We start from the raw sequence: 12,023 nt of genomic DNA, 5'->3' as shown, positions 1-12,023 counted from the left end.
ATATACAGTGATCACCATGCTATTTTGCTATTTCTCCCACTTAGAAATCATGGAGGGGACTGAAATTTTCATCGTAGGTGCATGTCTACTATTGGAGAGATAAACTAAAAAGAAAAATCCAGAAATACCAATGCAGGATTTTTTAACAATTTATTTGTGTGATACAGCTGCAAATAGGTATTTGAACACCTTGCTAGTTTGGTGTTCACTGTATGTCTTCCCATTCATTTTTAATGAGACTGATTTTGTATTTTTTTCATATTTAACTTAAATTCAGTTCGAAATAATGTTCTTTTTTAATAGTCCATGGATTTACAGGAACATATTTTAAGAAATTAAATATATTATTCAATTTTTTTTCCCAGATTACCATTTTTTTCATACAATGAATCAATTAAAATCACATTCTTATTGATTTTCGATGGGACTGATTATTAACTTCCCATTTTTGCATTTTTTGTCTTTAAATTCCACTGAAATCAAGTCTGAAATAATGTTTTGTTTATTACTCCATGGAATTACAGAACATATTTTGAGAAAATGTAGAGATTATCAATTTCTCATACAAGTTTTTTATACATATGAAGAGCATATGTCTTCCCAGTTATTTTTAATGACACCGATTTACTATTTTTTTTTTTTCGGATTAAACTTAAATTGAGTTTGAAATACCGTAAATTCCGGACTATAAGCCGCTACTTTTTTCCTTAACTTTCAACCCTGCGGCTTATTCACTGATGCGGCCAATGTATGTAATTTTTCTAACGCCCGCTAACGGCGCTCGAGTGTTGCTAGCATTAGCTGCCCTGTCAAAGCTATATTATTATTATAAAAGCTTTGAAAACTCTCTCGGTGTACCGTCTTTCTTTGTAAATATGTGTAACCCATGTGTAATATGTATTTGCAACTTTATATTTTCGTAATGTATTTATTTTAGACACTTATTCTGATATGTTTTGCATGGGTGAACGAAAAATGAGGGGCGGAACAAACGCGGGGTGCCGAGTTTAAGTGGGGACCGCTAAAGGTGAGGGACAGACAAGGAAAGAAGAGGGGGTAAAAAGTTAGTTAAAGAAAAAGGAGTTGCGTGAGTAAATGTGTTCATCTGATATATTTTTCCCACCCTTACCTTTGGAAATATACCCTTTTTTCTTGGATTTCTTTCAACGGGACCCGGACTCTGCAGGTCTGCATCAAACCTTAAGTACCGGTATCATTTTCCGTTCGTTTTGCCAACTGTGATTTTTGGACTGTGGACTTTGATGAAGGAACTGTAATTTAGGTTTGTGTACTGATGCCAAGCTTTGCACAGTTCTAATCTAATGTTCAGTTATGATGAATATGCTTGAATGCTGGCTGTAGCTTGGCCTTGGCCTTTTGTGTACTTTCTATGAAGTCACTATCTTTGATTTTTGCATTTCGGAGATGGAATATGAGCTTGCTCTGTCCACTCCATGCATCGGCCCGGTATTGCAGTACCTCCGGGAACGGTGCATTCGCAATGATCGCAGCAAGGCTTTAGGGCTAGGACCTTAGCTTGGCCTTTTGGCTGAGAGTAAGTGTCCCGGCTCCTAGGCTTTGTAGCGTATTATGAACTGACCGATAACGGATAATGAAAAATGAATAACGAAGATAGATAAATAACCCTTAAAAACCCCACATTTAGTTTCAATCGCGGGACTTGAAGTCGGGTTCGGGTTAATTTTGTGTTTGTGTTACATGTTTAAATGTGAGCGCATGCGGCTTGTGTACAATATCGGTTTTCCTCTTAAAATGTGGTGGGTGCGGCTTATAATCAGGTGCGCTCTATAGTTCGGAATTTACGGTATTGTATTTTCTAATAATCCAAGGATTTACAGGAACACATTTTGAGATTATTATCCATTTTAGGACGTCACAATGGGATGTGTTGAAGGAAGTGGAAGCAATCGTAGCAACCAGCTAGTTAGCGTCCCACAATGAGTCATTAACAAGCTAACCTAGCATCTCGTTAAGAGCAAAATATGGTTATTAGCGCCTAGCGCTGCAGCTAATAGAGCTCCTGGCCCAAGCTTTATCTCCGCCGCTCGCGGCAACAAAAAAACGCTCCTGCTGTTATTTAGCACCGCACCATATTGATATTTATTCTCTGCCCTCCGGCATTAACATAAGATAGCGACCTAGCGTTAGCATGCCCATGGTTTGTTTATATAGTCCAACGACAACAAATTCTCAATATCATGCCTGTAATTGTTTTTCTGGCTCCCTTTGCTTCCAGTTCCTCGCATTCTGAACGTTGGGTTTTCAATCTGTATCTGTCCGGAGCGCAGTCGTGAATTACGAGGCAGCGGCTAAGCTCCTGGGGACGTTCCATCCGTCTTGAGAGAGGTGGGTAGCTTTGACAAGGAAAAAAAAACGAGGAAAAAAATACATTCTTCTTGCACTGAAAGCGGATTCCGGTGGGAAATGCTAGGTGAAGCGATAGCAACGCCGTAGATGTCATTTTATGCAATTCCAATTCATTTATAAAGCCTTTAAACCAGCCACTGCTGAAGACATAGTGCTGTATCCAAATAAAACATAGTTTGCACAAAAAACAAAAAAAACAAAATACACCATAAATTGATGAAAACACTTGCAAAGTATTGAAATAGTAAAACAGTAACAAAGTCTCATGCTGGGTCAAAAACCTAGGAATAAAAATGGGATTTGAGCCCAAGGCAAGGGAAAATAGTTCCAAAGTTTGGTAGAAGCAACAGAAAAGGCTCTATCCCTTCTAAATTTCTCTCACACAGGGGTGTCGAACTCATTTTAAGTCGGGGGCCACACGATAGGACAAACATTCTGTCGGGGGCCGGACTAGTAGAGAAAGAGATAAATAGATAAAAGAAAGAGGGAGGAAAAGAGATGGAAGACTAGCTGATTCTATAATACAATACATTGCAGTAGTAACGAAGGCATGATTCACCATCTCAAAATACTCACAGGTGAGAAAGGGCTTCAGTTTTGCTAACTGCCTTAGATAGAAGAAGCTCGACTTCACTACTGCAATTATTTGTTGATCTAGTTTAAAAACAGCGGCCATCGTAAAATACAGTGGAACCTCGGTTCTCGACCATAATCCGTTCCAGAACCCTGTTCGAAAAGCGATTTGTTCGAACACGAAATCATTTCTCCCATTAAAAATAAAGTAAATCGTTTTAATCCGTTCCAACACCCAGAATGTTTACCTTGAATGTTTAACGTAACCCAGGCTTATTGTACGTTCGCGTTATCGTAATCTTCCGTACGAAAGATTACGCTAACATGAACGTGTAAAAATAAAAAAATCAGGTCGTTTACAAGTCATTTAGCACCCGGGTCTCCACAACAAGTGGTGAGCGGTTCATTGGAAAGGGGGCTCCGTTCCAACACCCTGAATGTTTACCTTGAATGTTTAACGTAAACATAAAGCTAACCCAGGCTAATCGTACGTTCGCGTTATCGTAATCTTCCGTACGAAAGATTACACTAACATGAACGTGTAAAAACAAAAAAAAAAGGATAAAGAAAATAATTATGAATAGGATTTCTTACCTTGGTGGTGGTCAGCAGAAGGCGCAGGCAAGATCAGACACTCGCACACCTCCTTCATATTTTGCTATTATTTCTTTCTTAAATGCAATAGTTGTACGCACTACTTTTCTTTTTTCACCTGTAGCAACTTTGCTGCTTGCACTGACTTTCTTCGGAGGCATAATTAGGGGCTAAAACACTTCGTACACCTATAATAAAAGCAATTACTTTTGGATTACTCCTATACCAAATATGCTAAAAAAAAACAAAAGAAACTAAATATGAATCAAATGATGACTCACAACACGTGGTAAGCTTTCTCTCCTGGCTTTGATCTCTTGGATCTCCGGCAAAACTAACATCAAATGCGACAGAAACAAAATGAAAATAAATCCAAAAAGCTTGCGAACATCATTTTTGCCGTTCCATGTATTCCGTAACTCCCCAAGCCTGCACAAAATTTAATAATTGTATTCATATTTTAGTTTCTTTTGTCTTTTATTAGCATATTTGGTATTGGAGTAATCCAAGAGTAATTGAAAGTAATCAAGTTAAAGTAACCCTGCCCAACCCTGTTTAAGGGAACATATATCTGACTGTCATCAGCATAACAATGAAAATAGACGCTATGGTTTCTGAGAATGGAGCCCAGTGGGAGTAATTCCAAAGAGAAGAGGAGTGGTCCTAGAACGGAGCCCAGTGGAACCCCAAAATACAGACGGGGGAGATTCTAAACCATGGTTAACTCAACATAAAGCGCGACCATAAATGCCCACTAAGCAGAGTGACTGAAGCCTGGATAATAAAATATTGTGTTCCACAGTATCGAATGCAGCAGTGAGGTCCAGCAGGACTAGAATCACAAAATCCCCTGAGTCAGGAGAATGTCATTACAAACCTTTAAGAGTGCTGACTCCGTGTTATGCAGAGATTTAAAACCTGACTGGAAAACTTCCAGGAGATCACGCTCGTCCATAAAGGACTTAAGTTGTGTATGCTCGACTTTTCTCCAAGATCTCGGAAATAAAGTGGAACTTGGAGATGGGCCTTAAGTTATCGAAAACAGTTTTGTCCAGAATAGTATCTATTTATCATTCATAAATTAAAATCACGCATTACCTTAATTTCCACGGTATAAAACGCTGCCGATTATAAAACAGACTTTCCAATGAAGTACAGTTTTTTTGTTTTTAAAATATGGCTTTACAGTCCAGAAAATGCATTTTATATTTAAAAAAAAATCTATTTAAATTCTAAGGCACTTTGGATGAAAAAAAAAAAAATAGATACAGAAGTTCCCCTACTAACGACCATTCGACTAACGTAAAATGGTAGATACGAACATTTTTTTCGGGATGTCGAAAAATTATCCAGACATTGCTCTAAGTTAGATATTTTATTGTGTGCACCTTTTTCCGAGTACAGAACAGTACTGTAGTGCTTCTTTCCACCACTACCGGTGTGTGGCGCTGTAAGAGGTCAGGCAGCATCCACCCTGAAGAAGAAATCTGGTTTCTACTTCCTGGTTCGTGTGTTATGTAAACACACTGTACTGTATCTCTAGCGCGTTAAGAACTTTGACATTTTTATAGTTTAATATCTCGTGCATCCAACAAAGATGGTTTGTGTAAACAGGGTTGAGTACTTTAACTGGATTACGTTTTTACTTACTTTTGGATTACTCCAATACCAAATATATTAATAAAAGACAAAAGAGATCAAAGCCAGGAGAGAAAGCTTACCACGTGTTGTGAGTCATCATTTGATTCATATTTAGATTCTTTTGTCTTTTATTAGCATATTTGGTATTGGAGTAATCCAAAAGTAATTGAAAGTAATCCAGTTAAAGTAACCCTACCCAACCCTGTGTGTAAAGTGCAAATAAGAGGTGAGCCGTTTCTTTTGAAATGAAAGTGGAATAAGAAAGCTTGATGCGGTTGAGAAAATAGTCAGAACTTTTTTTTTCTGCCACTTTTTACCACGGAGAAGGAAGTCGCCTAACTCTTGAAGCCCATCTTCTGAAAGTAAGTTGAACTTCACTTTATTTACCTTTATAGAGCATATTATCCTATGAAATGTTTATTTTTTTGTACAAAACAATACAGGTTACTTATACAAGCCTTAAAAATACATTCCATATAAAATATAGCACTGAAGCAACTTACGGACAAATTCAACTTACGAACAATCGTCTTGTTCGTATGTAGGACGGCGTCTGTATATATTCTAATGAATTAGCCCTAATCCTTTCTGTTCACAGTTGATGTCATTAAATAAGTAAGTTATAGTATTTTTTGGAATATAAGCCGCACCTTCAATACGTCCATTCACTTCTGACGCACAGAATCGAAAAGTGTAGGCTGCTGGGTTCTTGAAAGCCCGATTGATCTTGACGTTACGTTTCGGGAAGGGGGAATCTATTTTTACGACGGTTTGAAGGCATCATAATCGTTCTTCGGGAAAAATCAGAAGTTCTCAGTGGGAACATCCTCTCACGGCGAGGAACTGATTGGCCTCAAGCCGATTCTTTAATGCATTCTGATTTTAAGCAAATGTATTCTAACATTCTAACCTTTCTAGAAAGGTTTATTCAACTGCCTGCATAAACCCACATATATTCTTAGCAGTGTTGTGCAGGTTACTTCAAAAAAGTAACTAGTTACAGTTACTCATTACTTCTTCCAAGAGTTACTTACTGAGTTACTCTGTTGTAAAAGTAACCAGTTACCAGGGTCAAGTCAATTTATTTTTATTTGTGACGCCCTTAATCACAAATAGTCTTAAAGGGCTTCACAGGTTATTATACAGACTATTTTTTCAGACTATTATGACACCATCCCCTGATCTGGAACCAACATGAGGGCAAGGAAAAACTCAAAGACCTCAACATGAGGAACATGAAGAAACCTTGAGAAGGGACCGCACATCTCATCTCATCTCTCATCTCATTAGCTGCACCGCTTATCCTCAGTAGGGTCGTGGGGGTGCTAGAGCCCATCCCAGCAATCAACGGGCAGTGGGCAGAGGACACCCTGAACTGGTTGCTAGCCAATCGCAGGGCACACAGGAACAGACAACTCACTCATTCACACCTAGGGACAATTTGGACCGGCCAATCCACCTGAAATGCATGTCTTTGGAATGTGGGAGGAAACCGGAGTGCCCGGAGGAAACCCAGGCAAGCACGGGGAGAACATACAAACTCCGCACAGGAAGTCCGGTAGCTGGATTTGAACCCACACAGGAGGTTCCCGAGACCTTAGAACTGTGCCGCACATGCGCTAACCACTGCGCCGCCCGGGACCGCACATGTGAGCAACTATTTCCGTTACTTTAAAGAAATATATGTAAAAAAAAATTAAAACATTTCTGAGCAGTATTCGGTTTAATGGAGAATTCCAGACAGGTAAAAGTTGTTCTATAGAACCTTAAAATATGCATCGTATCTGACCAGTAACAGATTTATCCTACACTTGAAGAGCAACAAACATAAACAGGAAAAAATATAAAAAAAATAACAATCAGAAGTAAGCAATACGAGTGAGTTTAATGAATGAAATCGAACTGCAATGGTCTGTTGAAGAGATGGGAATTCCGATTTTTAAGAGAACCAGCTTTTTTGGCTTGGCTCTCAAATGGCTCTTCAGGTTTTTGTTTTTGTTGTTGTTTAATGTATACATTACTATGTATTATATATTATTATGAATGACGTAAAAATAATGGGGGGGGGTATTAAACATTAGCTTTAACACTGGAAAAACAAAGGGAATCATAAATACTTATAAACCTAGAAAATAAAAAAATAAACACAAAAAAAAATTGTCACCATTTTTATACCCAACAAAGTCAACGTCAACAGCACAGAATCGCTGTAAAAATGCATTTGGAGAAAAATTGCGTCTCGAAGGGAGCCGGCTCTCGATTGGTGGGTAGTTTTTTAGAGCCAATTGGCTTCGCGAACGACATGAGTTGGTTACGACTCAGCCCTCAATCGCCTTTTCTTTCGGGGCATTGGTAAATGAAATGAAATGATCTGCATTTCTATAGCGCTTTTCAAGTCAAGACTTCCCAAAGCGCTTTACAGTGTGCTTCACATTTCTTAATAGCGGCCGAGCAGCCATGTAAGGCGCTAACCTGCTTATTGGGGGCATTAGGGGTTCAGTGTCTTACCCAAGGACACTTCAACATGTAACATGGAGGAGCCGTGATTCGAACTGCGATCTCTTGATCCCAAGACAAGTGCTCTACCTCCTGAGCCACTGCCGTCCAAAAATACGATATTCGTACTCGCTATCTTACTATATGGTATATTTACATGATCCGAAAAAACGCGACGTAAACAACTTCAGTAACGATACCGGCGTTGTAACGTCAGAAAAAATAATCATTAGATTACCCCGTTACTGAAAATATATAGTAACGTTGTTATTCCCAACACTGATTCTTAGGTTATTAAAGTGATGAGAACGTCCTACCTAGTGTATTCCATTCAGAAATGATAAGGAACAGTCTACCTTTACTTCAATTCCCAAAACGTCCTAGTGTCATAAACCTAGTATACGTATTTTTAACACACTCTGACGTTTTTAGCCATCATTGGCAGAGAAGGAGTTATATTTCCGATGGAATTTGGAATATTTGTTTACGAGAATCCCGGAGGTGCCTGGCAAGTCATCAAGTGTGAAATTACAGGCTGGAGTCAAGTGCTTTAGCAAGCACTCCAGTCCCAAAGCTAAAAGCTAAGCACTCTCGCATCTTCTTACCGCGTTTGCTAACGTTGTCAGAAATGCTATTTAGCGATCGTCTGCGTCGGTTTCCACCTCTCTTTCTTGAGTGTGTCATTTGTTTAAACAGATCTAGATAGATTTATATTATACATGGATGTGAATAGATATTTCTATAGATAGATTTGATGTTAAGTTGTTATCAATGATAAAGATGATTCTAATCTACATAGAGACAGCTAAACAGATCTAGATAGATAGAGCTAGGTAAATTCATCAGGGTTGATGTATCCAAATGAATATAGATGGATTGAACACGTTTGATTGTCGTGTATAGAGTTAGACTTGATTGTTCACATCAAATTCTTATCTAGATTGATTGATCTAGATAGGTGTAGATAGGTAGATCTTGATAGAGCTAGCCATACTAGACAAAAAGAGAGATGGACCTGATATCATTAGATAAAACTCGTTAAATCTATCAAGATCGATGAATCTAGATGGATCTACATGTAGATTGATCCATCTAGATTGATTAGCCTGGATAGAGTTAGACTAGATTTTTAGATCTTGATGGATGTTAACTAGGTTATCATTGACAATAATGACAATTGTAACTCAAATCTAAATTCTTAGAGCTATACACTGTAGATCTAGATGTATATCTGGAAAAAATATATACATAGACCTTGACAGATCTAGATTGATAAAGTTGGAGTTGGATCGATCCAGATAGAGATAAAGAAGTGGTAAATGGATGTTCAACACGTTGTCATCAACGGCAATAAACACTATTTTAATTCTAACCTAGATATCTAAATAGCCAGATCTAAATAGAGTCAGATAGACTTCGATAGTTAAAACTTAAGGGACGGCTACTAGATAGATCTAAATGGACGGTCAGTACATTGTCATCAATGACAATAAATACAATTTTAAATCTGCTTCTAATCTAGATTGATCGATCTAGATTGATAAAGTTGGACTTAGTAAGATCCAGATAGAGATAAAGAGATAGACAGTGTTAAACTAAAGTTTACTACATTGTCATCAATGACAATATATACAATTTTAAGTCTGCTTCTAATCTAGATTGATGGATCTAGATTGACTGATAAAGTTGGATTTAGAAAGATCCAGATAGAGATAAAGAGATAGACAGTGTTAAACGGATGTTCACTGCATTGTCATCAATCACAATCAATACAATTTTAAGTCTGCTTCTAATCTAGAGTAATGAATCTGGATTGATGGATAAAGTTGGACCTAGAAAGATCCAGATAGAGATAAATATATAGACAGTGCTAAACGGATGTTCACTACATTGTCTTTAATGACAACAAACACAAATTTAAGTCTGCTTCTAATCTAGGTTGATGAATCTAGATTGATAGATAAGGTTGGACTTAGAAATATCCAGATAGAGATAAAGAGATAGACAATGCTAAACGGATGTTCACAACATTGTCATCAATGACAATCAACATAATTTTAAGTCTGCTTCTAATCTAGAGTGATTGATCTAGATTGATAGATAAAGTTGGACTTAGAAAGATCCAGATAGAGATAAAAAGATAGACAGTGCTAAACGGATGTTCACAACATTGTCATCAATGACAATCAACATAATTTTATGTCTGCTTCTAATCTAGAGTGATTGATCTAGATTGATAGATAGAGTTGGATTTTGAAAGATCCAGATAGAGATAAAGAGATAGACAGTGCTAAATGGACGGTCACTACATGGTCATCAATGACGATCGATACAATTTTAAGTCCGCTTCGGATCTAGATTGATGGATCTAGATTGATAGGTAAAGTCAGACATAGTATGATCCAGATAGAGATAGATTTTGGTAAATGTATGTTCATTACGTTGTCATCAATGACAATAAATACAATTTTAATTTTGCTTCTAATCTAGAATGACAGAGCTGTATAGATTTGAAAAAGTAGATCTAGAGAGATAGAAATATTGTCGGGTCTACGAAACTGAGCTAGTTAGTTGGAGCTAAACAGATGAATCAAGATAGACGTATAAACAGACGTTCAAGTTCTATTTGGGAAGCGTCTGCCACTGCTAGGTATTATCAAAAAGTAGGTCATGCAAACTACACCGAGCGAGCCTGCAGGAAAAAAAAAATCGGAAAACTAAGAAAGAGATAGGGAAGGAAATCGTTGGACACACGATAAGATGCTTCTGTTTTCCAAAAATAGATTATGAGAAGATAGCGAGGCGTAGAAAAGAAGGATGAAGAGATTAACAGTACCAGATACAAAGAGAGTCACTGAAGGAATCAGCGAGTCTTTTCTAGATCTACAAACTGCCTGGATCGTTATCAGTTCACAGCTAGAGGAGAACTTGCGTTGAACTTGTATTCCGGAAAGCTTATCGTGACAAACGCGAGTGGCTAAAGAATGCTAAAGAATCATGCTAACAGCTATTTGTAGATCTATAGAAAGGAATCAGCGAGTCTTTTCTAGATCTACAAACTGCCTGGATCGTTATCAGTTCATTTTGATACGAGAGATTCTCGACGTGGACCGAGAGAGTGTGTTGGCCTTCATTTGCATATTCCGGGCTTTACCCGTCACTTATATAGGCGTTGACCATCAATATTGAAATGTATGTTTATTTGATTTATTAATGACCTAAAAACAACTGTGAACACAATCCTAATGAGGGCTTGAAAACAAATGGAAAGAGAGCGGGAATGAGATAAAGACAAAAATGGTAAAAAGAGAGGAAAAGAGAAAGAGAGATTCAGAGAGAGAGAGAGAAAGAGAGAGAGAGAGGGAAAGAGAGAGAGAAAGAGAGAAACACATTGATAAAATATAGCGATAGAGAGAGGAAAATACAGAGACATGGTAAGAAAGAAACATAAAAAAAGAGAGAGAAAGAGAGTAAATACACAATGAAAAGAGAGAGAGAATATAGCAAACTAGAAAAAGAAATAAAGGAAAAGAGAGAGGGAAAGAGAAAAAAAGAGAAGACAATAAATAGGAGAGGGAGAAAGAAACAGAGAAGGGCACAAATAGAAGACAGAGGAAGAGAGAGCTAGACAAATAGTGAGAAGAAGAAAGAGTACTTGAAAGAGAAAATGAAGAGAAGAGAGATTGAGAAAAAGAGAAAGAGAGAGAGAGAGATATGAAGAGAAAATGAGAGAAAGAAGGAGAGAGGGACCAAAAGAGACAAAGAGAGAGAGAGAGAGAGAGCAAGAGAGAGAGAGATGAAGAGAAAACGAGAGAAAGAAGGAGAGAGGGACCAAAAGAGACAAAGAGAGAGAGAGAGAAAGAGAGAGAGATATGAAGAGACAACGAGAGAAAGAATGAGAGAGGGACCGAAAGAGAGAAAGATAAAGAGAGAGAGAGAGAAACACATTGATAAAATACAGCGATAGAGAGAGGAACATACAGAGACATGGAAAGAAAGAAACAGGAAAAAAAAGAGAGAGAAAGAGAGTAAATACACAATGAAAAGAGAGAGAGAGAATATAGCAAACTAGAAAAAGAAATAAAGGAAAAGAGAGAGGGAAAGAGAAAAAAAGAGAAGAAAATAAATAGGAGAGGGAGAAAGAAACAGAGAAGGGCACAAATAGAAGACAGAGGAAGAGAGAGCTAGATAAATCGTGAGAAGAAGAAAGAACTTGAAAGAGAAAATGAAGAAAAGAGAGATTGAGAAAAAGAGAAAGAGAGAGAGAGAGAGAGATATGAAGAGAAAACAAGAGAAAGAAGGAGAGAGGGACCGAAAGAGAGAGAGAGAGA

General features: G+C 37.7%; 1 protein-coding gene and 1 pseudogene across 1 annotated transcript in view; one reads left to right on the top strand and one right to left on the bottom strand.

Moving 5' to 3' along the window:
• Window positions 1–12,023, bottom strand: part of LOC148350290 (leucine-rich repeat transmembrane neuronal protein 4) — a 160,690-nt gene that overhangs the window by 102,616 nt on the left and 46,051 nt on the right. The gene's annotated exons all lie outside the window — the stretch shown is intronic.
• On the top strand, window positions 1,359–1,501 carry LOC148350291 (U2 spliceosomal RNA; annotated as a pseudogene).

Source organism: Urocampus carinirostris, chromosome 16 (assembly GCF_059441175.1).
Source record: "Urocampus carinirostris isolate Australia breed hairy pipefish chromosome 16, RoL_Ucar_1.0, whole genome shotgun sequence".
Lineage (NCBI taxonomy): Eukaryota > Metazoa > Chordata > Actinopteri > Syngnathiformes > Syngnathidae > Urocampus > Urocampus carinirostris.
This window is presented reverse-complemented; position numbering and strand designations above follow the sequence as displayed.